The following is a 15,708-nucleotide window of genomic DNA, read 5'->3' as shown; positions in this document are numbered from 1 at the left end:
TCGTTTGTGGGGCGCTTAAACTTTTGGTCAACAATCAGCCTAAAATCAAGTTCAGTTCAGAGAAGGTTGAATACAACTTGTTTTCTGCTACTAACATTGCATAGATCTGTTAGTAAGGAAAGTAGATTAGTACAAGATTAGCTACTAATTAATGTGTTTGATTAACCCTTTGGGGACGAGTCTTCACCTTGGTGCAAAAGAACACACTTTCTCACGACGTACAGGTAGACAGAGCGCCAACATACTTGACAAGCATCAATGGCATTATTCTCAACTCTTGAGCATCATTTACTGTCAAAGACCCTGGAGTGGACTTGTCAAGGCCTTTGTCCAGGCATTTGCATAGCTATATGAGGTACACATACAATGACAGATTTGATTGGAACACCTGTAAAAACAGCTTTTGGCCAGTCCTATAATGTATGTAGGACCAGTGTGGTTTGTTCCGGAGACAGTTAGCAGCATTTTGATCTTTCAAGGCCCTCTGGTTGTCGAGCAGCTTGGACTCACTTCCAAAAATTCAACTTCTAAGAAAATCTTTTGACACCCCCAATTGTTAATCCATTGTCTCATACTTGAGCAATAACAGCTGGGTGGGCACAACCCTCTATGCATGAACATGCTGTTTATAATAATATTAATAATAATGTGATAAATGTATTTGGTAAATAATAAAATAGAAAGTCCAATAAATTAAGCATCTTATCATTTATGCACATTGCTTCTCCTCACTGAAAATCCTAGGAAAAGCTGAATTAGACCCAATCTCTATCCCTTCGATTACCGTTCCAATCACACCCGATTGTCCCAGAGACCGTGCGTGTTGCGCCTCGGACGTTCTATTCCAAGGACAGATATTCCCTCCACATCTGATTATCCGAGTTCTATCACGTTTCCCATCTTTGAATCGAACTCACTCCGACCCCACCATGTCAAATGGGCTTTAGCGACAGTGGCGCTGTCTCGCGGCAATAAGTCGAACTGAAATCTTCGCCCAAAACGTTCAGTTCACATTTTTACCGCTAGACAGCACCACTGTCGCTATAGCCCATTTTCAATGAATGAAATGGAGCATGTTTTTATAGGCCTTTTTGTATAGATAGACTTATAGCATATATAATAAGACACAACTTGGGGGTGTTATGGGTCCTTTCTGTACTTGCATGTACTAGGCTTGTGAATAGAAGCTAGGTTTCTCTGTCATACAAGACCACCAAGCAACGATTGATGGTAAGACCGCTTCACACCATGTCAAATGGGCTTTAGCGACAGTGGCGCTGTCTCGCGGCAATAAGTAGAACTGAAATCTTCGCCCAAAATGTTCAGTTCACATTTTTACCGCTAGACAGCACTACTGTCGCTATAGCCCATTTTCAATGATGAAATGGAGCATGTTTTTTTAAAGGCCTTTTTGTATAGATAGACTTATTGCATATACAATAAGACACTTGGGGGTTTTTTGGGCCCTTTCTGTACTTGCATGTACTAGGCTTGTTAATAGAAGCTAGGTCTCTCTGTCAGACAAGACCACCAAACAATGATTGATGGTAAGACCTCTACAATTACACATCTGTGTCGCATCCTTTGCACTCCATTTGTCATCCTGATTGTCATTCCTTGATGTATCGGGCACCTAGTAGAAGCTAGGTCTCCCGGTCAGACAAGACCAACAAGCAATAATGGCAAGACCTCTTTACACATCAGTGTCACATCTATGCAGTCCATTCGTCATCCCGATTGTCCTTCCTTGATGTACCAGGCACCAAGGCGAGACCAGTTCATTGCGTCCAGTCTACTTGGAGCTGGTTCCTCAAAAGATTGTATCAACTGGTGCTGGATTTGGGTAGGTGGACATACAATGTACAGCTAGTCTTGTTAGTGTACCAAGTTCCCCAAAATCTCGACTGGGCAGATCTGGGACAATTCTGCAGCTCCAATCCTATAGTGATGGTAAGACCATTAATACAGCACCTATTACTAACTAGTTTAAGGACACTCTTGCACAAACCATTTACAGGCGCGGAGCATATTTTGCAGGTATTCTACACCTAAAATGCAGTAACAACATTTTTATCTTATTACTTCTGCAGCGTCAATCCTATAGAGTCATGCTGTACAATTAAGCAAACAAGATGGTTCTTATCATGCTTATTGCAGTTTTTAATTCCGATAATAACTAAATTTACAATGCATATCTTTTTCAATCAGCGGCATGACTAGCTTTTAGATCTTTAGGGGGCAAAATAACACTTCTTCAAACTTTTCTACCGAAATCGTGGTCAAAAACAAACTTTTTGGTGACGTCTGGAGGGGGGGGGGCGGGCATTTGCCCTCTTCCGCTAGCTTTGCCCCTGACAATGCTAGAACTTGTAGAAATGCAGCAAGGCCTAAATGGGCCTGCTCATAGTGGATTAGAATCACAGAAACTATCCTCAAATGAGCCATTGAATGTGACATGTAACAAGCAACACTAATTTACAATGGACGTGAGAGTTAAAAGACAGGAACGCCACATAACTATCAGGTACTGGTGACAATAAGACTGGCAATGTCTTACAACGTCATAAATGGTTACATAATATATTTATTTTTTATCAAGTAGGGTACCTGTAGGCTTAGGATTACCAAAGTTTCATTAGCCTAAACTTTTTCTTTGGCTCGGGGCTTTCCTGGCAGCACTTAATTGGCTCTTTAACAGCGTCTTGGCTCTCAGATTAGGGCATCCCGCGGATATTCCATTCTACAATCTTTACTCCAATAACCAGATTTACAACTTTTTAGATCACATACTACAGAGCACATTAACTACACAGTTTAGGTTTTAATGAGCGTGCTCATGATAAAGTGGAATCACAGAAACTATCCTCAAATGAGCCATTGAATGTGACATGTAACAAGCAACACTAATTTACAAAGGATGTGAAAGAGTTCACCGTTTGACGGAATGCCACATAACTATCAGGTAATCGCCCTCTGAACTGGTGACAATCGGACTGGCCTGAAATTCTCATTATCGTCCACTCCTCAGTAAATTCCAACTAAAATGGGGTCATTGTATACAGTGGTACTGTATTACCCCGATGAGAAGCAAGTACGTCCCCCACTCTCAGCTAAGATATTTGTGCGTGCACCGGTTTGACTACGGGCTGAAGTTGACGATGTACTCCTGACGGAGCCATTGGGTTCTTCGCCCGCTCATTGACCAAGGTGTGGTGACCTGGAGACAGTGACCGGGTTAGCACTAGCTGGTCGAAGGACATATTCTAAGGCGACCATTCGCAACTTCTCATCTTTCAGGTACAACCTATTCACGTGGACCAAGTCTTACCCAGAACCTCCCCTTACGTAGCGTGGGGTACCAACCCACCGCAGATTCAAGAGATGTGTGCGTGGTAACCAGATATCCTACACCACCCCCAGATCTCAGAACTGGTTGTGATGCTGCCCATTCGCAATAGGTTTAACCGCCGTCATGCCCCTTTGATTTTGCCATTCAACGCCACCATCGGGACACAGGCCTCAAATTGAGGGATGGGCGACAATGATTATTTCAGACCGATCAGAATGTCACAAGCCCAGAGCGAAATCACCAGACAGTTATATGGAGTTACACCAAAAGGCTGACCCCTCACTTCATTTGTAAATAGGTGTTGGATATTTTTGTAACATTTAATGGACCCAGTCCAACAATCTCTGGAGGGACCTTCATAGTGCGGCAAATCGAATAGGTTTTTAAAAGTGGAAACAAAAAGGTCACTACACAGTAACTAAAGAATACCAGGTGTGGATATTGGGACACCCTAATCCTAGAGCCAAGAGCTGCAATAACCGTCGGTTTTTTTATAGTACAGATAGGCAGAGTACCGCTATCTCATTACTTGAATTGGCAGATTTCAATCAAGAATTTACAAATTTGAGCAATATCATGCCTTTTTAAAACAATTTTGATTGAACTATTTGCGCAAGGCTAGATGATACGGCAGGAATGACAAACAAGTGCAATTGTACACAGTGTATGAAGTGCAGACTCATGTACACTGTACTTGCCCTATTGTATTGACGGCATAACAAGAGTACAATAAAAAATCCTGGCATGGTAGACTGTGAACCATATAGCTATCAAGGTGGTGATTTCTTACAATGTCATAAATGATTACATAATAAATTAATTTTTTATCAAGTAGGGTACCTGTAGGCTTAGGATTCCCAAAGTTTCATTAGCCTAAACTTTTTCTTTGGTTCGGGGCTTTCCTGGCAGCACTTAATTGGCTCTTTAACAGCGTCTTGGCTCTTGGCTCTCAGATTAGGGCATCCCGCGGATATTCCATTCTACAATCTTTACTCCAATAACCGGATTTACAACTTTTTAGATCACATACTACAGAGCACAAACTACACAGTTTAGGTTTTAATGAGCCTGCTCATGGTAAAGTAGAATCACAGAAACTATCCTCAAATGAGCCATTGAATGTGACAAGTAACAAGCAACACTAATTTACAAAGGATGTGAAAGAGTTCACCGTTTGACGGAATGCCACATAACTATCAGGTAATCGCCCTCTGAACTGGTGACAATCGGACTGGCCTGAAATTCTCATTATCGTCCACTCCTCAGTAAATTCCAACTAAAATGGGGTCATTGTATACAGTGGTACTGTATTACCCCGATGAGAAGCAAGTACGTCCCCCACTCTCAGCTAAGATATTTGTGCGTGCACCGGTTTGACTACGGGCTGAAGTTGACGATGTACTCCTGACGGAGCCATTGGGTTCTTCGCCCGCTCATTGACCAAGGTGTGGTGACCTGGAGACAGTGACCGGGTTAGCACTAGCTGGTCGAAGGACATATTCTAAGGCGACCATTCGCAACTTCTCATCTTTCAGGTACAACCTATTCACGTGGACCAAGTCTTACCCAGAACCTCCCCTTACGTAGCGTGGGGTACCAACCCACCGCAGATTCAAGAGATGTGTGCGTGGTAACCAGATATCCTACACCACCCCCAGATCTCAGAACTGGTTGTGATGCTGCCCATTCGCAATAGGTTTAACCGCCGTCATGCCCCTTTGATTTTGCCATTCAACGCCACCATCGGGACACAGGCCTCAAATTGAGGGATGGGCGACAATGATTATTTCAGACCGATCAGAATGTCACAAGCCCAGAGCGAAATCACCAGACAGTTATATGGAGTTACACCAAAAGGCTGACCCCTCACTTCATTTGTAAATAGGTGTTGGATATTTTTGTAACATTTAATGGACCCAGTCCAACAATCTCTGGAGGGACCTTCATAGTGCGGCAAATCGAATAGGTTTTTAAAAGTGGAAACAAAAAGGTCACTACACAGTAACTAAAGAATACCAGGTGTGGATATTGGGACACCCTAATCCTAGAGCCAAGAGCTGCAATAACCGTCGGTTTTTTTATAGTACAGATAGGCAGAGTACCGCTATCTCATTACTTGAATTGGCAGATTTCAATCAAGAATTTACAAATTTGAGCAATATCATGCCTTTTTAAAACAATTTTGATTGAACTATTTGCGCAAGGCTAGATGATACGGCAGGAATGACAAACAAGTGCAATTGTACACAGTGTATGAAGTGCAGACTCATGTACACTGTACTTGCCCTATTGTATTGACGGCATAACAAGAGTACAATAAAAAACCCTGGCATGGTAGACTGTGAACCATATAGCTATCAAGGTGGTGATTTCTTACAATGTCATAAATGATTACATAATAAATTAATTTTTTATCAAGTAGGGTACCTGTAGGCTTAGGATTCCCAAAGTTTCATTAGCCTAAACTTTTTCTTTGGCTCGGGGCTTTCCTGGCAGCACTTAATTGGCTCTTTAACAGCGTCTTGGCTCTTGGCTCTCAGATTAGGGCATCCCGCGGATATTCCATTCTACAATCTTTACTCCAATAACCAGATTTACAACTTTTTAGATCACACTACAGAGCACAAACTACACAGTTTAGGTTTTAATGAGCCTGCTCATGGTAAAGTAGAATCACAGAAACTATCCTCAAATGAGCCATTGAATGTGACATGTAACAAGCAACACTAATTTACAAAGGATGTGAAAGAGTTCACCGTTTGACGGAATGCCACATAACTATCAGGTAATCGCCCTCTGAACTGGTGACAATCGGACTGGCCTGAAATTCTCATTATCGTCCACTCCTCAGTAAATTCCAACTAAAATGGGGTCATTGTATACAGTGGTACTGTATTACCCCGATGAGAAGCAAGTACGTCCCCCACTCTCAGCTAAGATATTTGTGCGTGCACCGGTTTGACTACGGGCTGAAGTTGACGATGTACTCCTGACGGAGCCATTGGGTTCTTCGCCCGCTCATTGACCAAGGTGTGGTGACCTGGAGACAGTGACCGGGTTAGCACTAGCTGGTCGAAGGACATATTCTAAGGCGACCATTCGCAACTTCTCATCTTTCAGGTACAACCTATTCACGTGGACCAAGTCTTACCCAGAACCTCCCCTTACGTAGCGTGGGGTACCAACCCACCGCAGATTCAAGAGATGTGTGCGTGGTAACCAGATATCCTACACCACCCCCAGATCTCAGAACTGGTTGTGATGCTGCCCATTCGCAATAGGTTTAACCGCCGTCATGCCCCTTTGATTTTGCCATTCAACGCCACCATCGGGACACAGGCCTCAAATTGAGGGATGGGCGACAATGATTATTTCAGACCGATCAGAATGTCACAAGCCCAGAGCGAAATCACCAGACAGTTATATGGAGTTACACCAAAAGGCTGACCCCTCACTTCATTTGTAAATAGGTGTTGGATATTTTTGTCACATTCAATGGACCCAGTCCAACAATCTCTGGAGGGACCTTCAGTGTGGCAAATCGCATAGGTTTTTAAAAGTGAAAACAAAAAGGTCACTTCAGTAAGCTAACCTACAGTAACTAGAATACCAGGTGTTGGATATTTTTGTTACATTTAATGGAGTCACTCCAACAATCTTTTGAGGGATCAATGCAGTTGATCATGATGGCTTTGTAAACTGAAAAACAAATGGGTCACTAACACTGCCTTAAGTTACTGTGGCAAACAAAATGACACTTGTTCCATTGTACAATCCTTACTCCAATCTTTTCAAATCACATACTACAGAGCACAAACTACAGTTATAGGCCTAAAGCGGGCCCAGGGGCTTTAGTCCTAACTTGAAAAAAGGTCCTTCTCAGCTGAAAAATTGAATGTCCAAATATTGCTTGTGCTGTCTTTCAGAATATTCTTCATGCTCAGGATGTTGTGTCCAAACTTTACCATCCGAGGACCTACTGGTGAACCAAAGCTGAAATAATGATAACAACTGATTAAGAGTGAAAGAAAATGAGGGTTACCCATTCAATTGAAAGGTGTCCGTCAATCATGATGTTTACAAGATGTTGTACCGAAAGATATCAGTCATATCGAATACTAAAATTACTTTTGTGGCACTATCATGTGAGACTGGTTGTGACTTTGTCCTTGAATTTTTCATGGCAGGAAATTAGAATCATGTACCACAGACTATCCTTCCGTGCAACAATGTCATCATTAGGCTGATAGTTGCAGTCACAGAAGGGTATCCTGAGCTTGCCTAGGCCTCAGCCAGATCAGCGATATTTAGACCTATACCGCAAAACACAAGTTCTACTATAACAATCAACAAACCGTTGTAGTCAAGGACGCCTGGACATCACAGGGCAATCTTGCATCAACATTGTAGATTCCCTCATCTTTGTCTTCAGTAAGATATTGCTGCAGTCCACTGATCCCAGCTGAGAGCATTGGTAGTGGTGTTGGAGGGCCAACCCTCCCCATCTGGATTGGTCTTAGCTTGTTAACCAGGAGGACGATTGTGCGGTATCAGTCTTGATCACCTGTGCTATTTTCTAGTCTTGTTCATGAGGTGTTGGCTGCTGGAAAGACCAATAGTATTCATTTAATTTAGAGTTTTGAATGACCAATCCTCGATTTCCGTTTCTCTGAAATTTTGAAAGGTCATCCTCTCCTCCCTTTTTTTTTTTTTTATTTCTGAAGATAAAATCAAAACTCAGCCACCTTGTAAATTTGGGACAATTCAAATTCTAATTTAATACTGCAAGGGAGTCTTGGCCATAGCCAAATTCCTTTTAATCTTCTACAAACATTGTGTAACTTGGCACAACCTACATTTTACTACAAGGACTTCTTGACTGCATCCAAAATTATGGTCTTATGGTCTTGTGTCATAACTTTCAACGCCAGTCTTTCCAAAAAAGCAACCCCAGCGTTTCTATTCATAAAGCTTGGTGGAGTTAAACAAGATAGACAGTGACCTGCTACAGGTCTCATGCCAACTTTAAGGTTCAAACGATGGGCCTCTGGAGTTTGAGCATCTAATGCACAGAAGCTCCTGCACATATGTTGATGTGTCGTCACCCCAACCTGCTGTCACTGTCTCACAAAGTGCAATGATTTGAAGCCCTAACTAGCACACATCACAGGAAAATGGAATAATTTCAAAATGCATGCTCACAGCAGCGAGGGTACCTGTACTTGTCACTAAATCACCTGTCCTTTTACTGTGTGGTGCAGTCTCTCTTGGACGATCTCAGGGACAAAGTTCATATTTATTCAAACTGAAAACTCTTAATACATTTAAAAACTTACAGGAAAAGCCTTTCGTTTCCAATGGATCCATCTTCAGTCCTGCCATTGGTGGCACTGGCAACATGATAGGGATTGTCAATGATCTTAGCTTGGTTCAGCCCCAGCTCTTGTTCACATCAGGCATTCCAGGGGTGACAAGTGTCTCCAAGCATCCATGCAAAGTGATGGTTTCTCCAGGCCCCTGTGACCCCAATGATCTTGAAACCATGCTGAAAAACAACACGAACCATTTAAATAATCATAAATTTGTTGACAATTTTACAAGAAATTCGGACACTTTGACATCTGGAAGCATCCATCCTATCATTGACTGGCTACTGATATCTCATCCTAGCAATTGCTAGGTAATTGCCTGGCTGTGGTGGTTACCTCGTAGATATGTTCCCAGGCGGCCTGTCTGAAAATCGTCCCCGCAGTTACTGCATTTTCAAATACTATGTTCAAGTTTACATTGACTGACTGTAAATGCATTGTCATACTGGTATCAACTTTTGGTTTTGTATTTGGCACAACCCTAATTTCTGTCCCTGTTGATAATCGTTCACTATCACAAGTCCAATGATCACTATATGAGCAGTTTTCACTTCACCTAAGATCACAAGCAAGCACTTTTTAAACTGCAGAATGAATGTCACTAAACAAAGAGACGGGTAACTTCACGGCACACAGGCCTCCACCTCCTTTGATGGACAGTTTGCCTGCATACTTCAAGCCACGCCAAACCAAAGTGCTCAGTCTACCTGATCAAGTAGGTTGCTGAATCTTCCAAGGACAGCCTTCGTGGGAACCATGCCCTCTGATCTTGCTATTAGGCTGAAAAGAAACATCAAGATTTATCATAATTAATGCAGCTTATTACCGCATGCAAGAGTCTTTGATATCTCACTAAGTGTACATCCTTTGATTGACTGCTTTCCAATCTCCTCTGTTTGAACATCATCCTAATTGTCTTGCCATGGGAGCGGGTTTGAGCTGTGTTGGTATCCTTTTCTGATACAGCCAGTGGTTAGCCACTAGCTTGATAAATTAAGTGGGTACAGATTGCCTCCTCGCCACGCACTTGGCATGTAAGAAAGGAGAATAGCAAGTAAGGGGCATCTCATATAGCAAGTCTGGCTGGACCATTCTTTATGGGTAACACAATGAACTTTTTCTAAAGTTGTTTAGTACATCATCAAATATCATGCAGATTCCACACCAACCTTGTATCCCAAGACGGATTCTTCTCGCAACAACATTTCCAGTTCAAATGGTATTGTGGTCAGCAAAACCCAGCCAGTCACAGCAAAGAATTGTGGTCCTTGACCTTGGTAAATTTTGTTAACTGGCCATGGCTTGTCAGTAGGATTACGATGCCATACCAAATCTGATTGCCTTCATCTCCTTCCCTGTTAATGTGGGTCATCAGGTGGAGGGGCTGAAAAAGATAATGGTTCTCACTTAACTTTTGATTCTGAATGGTAAATTCTCCACGACACTCGCGGCAAATGGTATTACCCAAAGTTATGGGCCTGGCTACCTTATTCATGTTATTCTAATTATTAAATTATACAGCCCCAGTTCTTAGGCTCCGGATCCAGGTGTGCATTGCCAGGAGCTCCGCAATCACTGACTCTGGCAGGGTTGCTATGCCTAAAATAAGCTGAGACCAATTTGTCTTGGACAAGGGACAAATTGCTGTTGAGAGGCCTCTACCTCTGCAGCACTTTTTTCCAGAAATGCTGTGGAGGCAAAATCCTGAATTTCGAGGCCCGAAAACTAACAGTGAGTAGAAACATCGGCTTTCCACATAAAGTTCTTCTGCCAAAGATTATAAGCTTTACAAAATCAGAAGAGTCATTTAACTTAACACCAACAGCTTTAAGTAAAGAATTTCAAGATTGAGGTCCAAGGCCAAGTTTTATGTTTCAAAGGACACATATCGAACTCTGTGAATTGAGACAAAATTACGAAGCAGTCATCCCTCCAGTCCACATACCAGAGTTTCTGGTTGTTTATGATCACAATGACAAGGATATTGTGGGTTCAACTCTCACATAATCTGCGCCATCGTTGTCCTTTAGCAAGGCACCTAATACTTCATTGTGTCACCCAAAGATTGAGGATACTCAAAAATCTCTGTCAATGTAAACCTATGTCAACTCATCCTGATATTTTGATGAGGAGACCCTATCTCCCACTGATCAGCACATCTGGGAAATTTTTAAAACTTTGGAAGCACAAAAAGGGCCTTGTCCAATCCCAGTTTGATTATGAATCATCGTATGAAATATCAGGTGGGCCAAGTTTGGTATTTATTGTAATTGTCACTCTAGGTACTCATCTGGAAATACTGTCTTTTTCAGTTGAGTGATCCCTTCTTGGCTTTGTTGCTCTCCAGGCTGGGAACCACCTTCCTCTAAGCAAAGCTTCCTCCACAACTGTGCTTTCAGGCAACAATGGGCATCACCAATAAACTTGATCGTTTCATTGCTAAAATCAAGAAGATGGAAGAATATTTGCAATGGGTAGTCTTGTTAAATACATCCAAGACCTTTTCAAGTTTTCCTTTGACCAAGATCATTGCTGAAGACTAGAGTGTCAGACATTTTTAAGAATAGCACAATGCTGACAACATCTTTATCTTGATCTTGGGTAGGTGGACATATGAGGACTTAGCCTTAAATCTTGTGAAAGTAAATCTGGCAAGGGGACCCTGAGCATGGGGTCCCCCAGAAACATATGGGCCACATATTTTTTCCTGACATCTGGATTCCATACATTAGGCTGTAAAACCTTTGTCTAAGTCTATTTCCAAAGGATTAGTATTTTAATGTGGATGGGGGTATAGGCTACAGAGCATCACCATGCTCTGAACTGAATGCACTAAATGCACTGAATGATGCACATATGATGCACACATGATGCACAGACATTCAAGTTTTTTACGAGTTTTCAGCTGCGAATTGCAAATGCCACACCTACATTCTCGCCTCAAAATCGCCGAAAAGCAGAATAGAAATGCGAATGTTAACTGCTTACCAATGGTTATTCTGTGTGTTAATTCCTGAACTGTTTACTAATCAATTCGATCTACGTTTTCCAGGAGATGACTGATGAGATGCCGCCACGAGAAAAATGAAGTGGGATAAGCTCGCGGAAAACCGTTGTAAACGGCAGATTTCAACCTGAAAATCAAAAGGAACGACTTACAATGACGAACAACTTGTTATGTTTACCAGTTATCAAGTTTGGAGCTGTCAAACCAGGCTGATTTATGATCGAAAACTACCATGAAATCATCATCACTGTCGCGCGAAACAATGCATTCATCTCTATCAACAACTTGCCGTCGGTCGAAGTTTCCGTTTTCTAAAATCCCTTATACATGATATCGTACCAATACTTTTTCACAGTATTTGTTTCTATAGATGTAGAATTTCACAGAGAACCTCAAAATAAGTATTATTGGTGCTAATTCACAAGGATGATGAAGGATTTGATCGGTGTTTCGCGGCTGATTTTTGCTCCGAGCATGGGACGCAACCTGGCGCATTGCGCATTTCGCGCAAAACACCGCGCTAACTTCTCCGATTGAAAAATAGGGAACAAGTTGACTAAAATTAAAATAATTGGGACCTGTTATGGACACGGGATCATAAACAAGAAATCGGACATAAAATCTCTGTTATTTACCTGACAAAAACTGTCTTTGAGGACCAAAAATGATCACGAAATATCAAAAGACTTCCAAAATATAAATCGTCTGCGTCCACGTGCAGGAGTGCGGGCGTCACGTGATGGCAATGACACGATTTCATTGGCTGGAAACAACCAAATGTGGTCCTCAAATTTGGCGGGGTATTGGGTCGACAAACCAACCCTCAAAACGGCGTGTTTTGCTTCACAACCAATGTATGGGTCCTAAAACCGACTATAAATTCAAGATAATATCTCTGGCACAAAACGCTGCAATGACCCTGTTTTTTTGGTTTTGTGTGATTTCTTTCACCCTCCCCCTCCCCCCCTCCTCATTGGGCGGATCCATTTTTCCTTTCGGCAGCACATGGGAAAGCTATTAAACAGGATAGGAGCCGTCACGACGCCAGGGTCTAAACATATACATGATTCAGATGTATGGGTGATAGAGGATCTATTAGATGGTTGGCGCAAAGAAATAAAAAGAAATAATCAAGGGAACTTCCTTACGGATGCTCCAGCATCTATTAGATAGGGTTCATCAGAAAGATAAATACGATTTACTAAAAATATACATGTATGACAGATGGTGGTAAGAAATAAAGAAAAAGTATTTTTAAAAACATAATACTATTTACTATGTAATCAATTATGCTGTATGAGATGATCTCCCATCCGTACAGACGTCCGTTCATAGCATACGCGTGCGCAATGACCCCTAGATGCTGCCACTGGTGTCTAAACAACATGTTTATATCCCATCCAGAAAGAACCTCGGCAACTAGGAGTAGTCAAGCGGGGTCGGGGTAGTGCGCCCAGGGATCGTTTCATGATATCTTTTAAAGTCAACGAAGGCGAAAAGATATATAAATGTATAAATACGCAGCCCTATTGAACGAAGGACGACGTCAAGAGAGGAAAACATTGTAGCAATCTTACTCGGTCTGAATTGTTCGGTACTGTCGCAACCTTACTGTCTCAGAAAAGAAGGACTATTGCCTCAAATGCCTGACACGGAGACATTTTCACAACCTACCTCTTTCAGAATTGTAAGACATGCGATTGAAATCTGCGCCTAACAGAATGTCTCAGAAAAAGGTTTGTATAGACTGCCTAGGATCATGGCCAGAAATAAAGACATCGTCACAACCGAGCTATACTGTGAAACTGTTGTCTTCCCATACAGAATGTCTCTGAAAAGGTTTTACTTCGAGGACCCGGCATGAAGACGTCATCACAACCTGTCTCTGTCTAGCCAATTGACATACCGTTGCATCGCTTGATATTTCTCTCTACTTAGTCTTACGGTCTTTCACAGTCTTTCCCTGTCTCGTCCCAAATAAGCCCAATCTCGTCAAACTCATGAGCTGCCATCATCTTTTGCCATATGGTCCAGAAAAAATATCCATTCTGCCTTGTTCAACAAGAGCTTGACATGGGGACATCCTCACAATCCATGCCTCTCGCATCAATAAAACACGCTGTCTGCCTTGCTATCTACAGGACATCTCAGAAAAGGATCGACAAGGACTTCCAAACCAAGGACCTGATGGAGAAATCGTCACAACCTCGCTCTCTCGCACCAGTTGTAGACGTTTTAATCTACATTTTATATACACAGTACTGGTCCATCTTTTTCTGTCCCCATATTCGTCGCCTGCTTGTCCATAATTACCAATTTCTCAAGTAGCCAGCCAGTGTGCCAGGGCTGCTTGATCCTGCTGCCGCATGTTGGGTCTCCTCGAGGTCCATCTATGTCTGTCCCCATGTCCACACGACCAATCTCTCAAAGAACCAGCCAGTGTATCAAGCGACTATGAACGAGTTTGCTCCTTGACCTTGCAGAGGTATGTTGTGACTCGTCTCCTCGATGCCCATCTATGTCAGTCCTCATATTCGTCGCCTGCTTCTTGTCACAATTGTGTTTTTGGGACGTCTCTTGTACATTACACTGGACCGAGCTATACTTTCTAGCCTTGTTCAAGAAGACAGTCAAAACTCTGCTTTTGGAGTGTCTTTTACGCTGGGCTGTGCTACTGTCTGACTGTGCTCTTGAGGACAGTCACAACCCTGCCATTGGAGTGTCTTTTACGCTGGGCTGTGCTACTATCTGACTGTGCTCTTGAAGACGGTCACAACCCTGCCATTGGAGTGTCTTTTACGCTGGGCTGAGCTACTATCTGACTGTGCTCTTGAAGACGGTCACAACCCTGCCATTGGAGTGTCTTTTACGCTGGGCTGTGCTACTATCTGACTGTGCTCTTGAAGACAGTCACAACCCTGCCATTGGAGTGTCTTTTACGCTGGGCTGTGCTACTATCTGACTGTGCTCTTGAAGACAGTCACAACCCTGCCATTGGAGTGTCTTTTACGCTGGGCTGTGCTACTATCTGACTGTGCTCTTGAAGACGGTCACAACCCTGCCATTGGAGTGTCTTTTACGCTGGGCTGTGCTACTATCTGACTGTGCTCTTGAAGACAGTCACAACTCTGCTTTTGGAGTGTCTTTCGCACTTGACTGAGGTACTGTCTGACCGTGCTCTTGAAGACGGTCACAACCCACCTGTTCGACTGTCATTTGCATTGGATAGAGATACTACCTCAATGTGTTCTTGAAGACAGTCAAAACACTCTCGTTAGAGCGTCTTTTGCACTTGACTGAGGTACTGTCTGTGCTCTTGAAGACAGTCACAACCCTGCTGTTCGACTGTCATTTGCATTGGACAGAGATACTACCTCAATGTGTTCTTGAAGACAGTCAAAACGCTCTCGTTAGAGCGTCTTTTGCACTTGACTGAGGTACTGTCTGACTGTGCTCTTGAAGACAGTCACAACCCTGCTGTTCGACTGTCATTTGCATGGATAGAGATACTACCTCAATGTGTTCTTGAAGACAGTCAAAACTCTCTCGTTAGAGCGTCTTTTGCACTTGACTGAGGTACTGTCTGACTGTGCTCTTGAAGACAGTCACAACCCTGCTGTTGGAGTGTCTTTTGCTCTGGACAGAGCTACGATCTCATTGTGTTCTTGAAAACAGTCAAAACACTCTCGTTAGAGCGTCTTTTGCTCTAAACTGAGGTACTGTCTGACTGTGCTCTTGAAGACAGTCACAACCCTGCTGTTGGAGTGTCATTTGGACAGAGAAACTACCTCAATGTGTTCTTGAAGACAGTCAAAACACTCTCGTTGGAGCGTCTTTTGCACTTGACTGAGGTACTGTCCAACTGTGCTCTTGGAGACAGTCACAACCCTCTTTTACACTTGACCAAGATACTGTCCGATTCTCCTCTTGAAGACAGTCACAACCCAGCCATTGGAACTTCTTTTGCACTTGACCAGTATGAT

General features: G+C 42.7%; 1 long non-coding RNA gene across 1 annotated transcript; it reads right to left on the bottom strand.

Annotated features, from left to right (window-relative positions):
- Positions 1-2,834: 2,834 nt before the first annotated feature.
- On the bottom strand, positions 2,835-10,511 carry LOC135501086 (uncharacterized). The gene is made up of 5 exons (XR_010449552.1): positions 9,888-10,511; positions 9,426-9,498; positions 8,686-8,894; positions 7,705-7,952; positions 2,835-7,342 (listed from the first exon to the last, which is right to left on the bottom strand). It is a non-coding gene; the product is annotated as an uncharacterized LOC135501086 (long non-coding RNA).
- Between the last annotated feature and the right edge of the window lie 5,197 nt (positions 10,512-15,708).

This window comes from Lineus longissimus, chromosome 17 (assembly GCF_910592395.1).
Source record: "Lineus longissimus chromosome 17, tnLinLong1.2, whole genome shotgun sequence".
Taxonomy (NCBI): domain Eukaryota; kingdom Metazoa; phylum Nemertea; class Pilidiophora; order Heteronemertea; family Lineidae; genus Lineus; species Lineus longissimus.
This window is presented reverse-complemented; position numbering and strand designations above follow the sequence as displayed.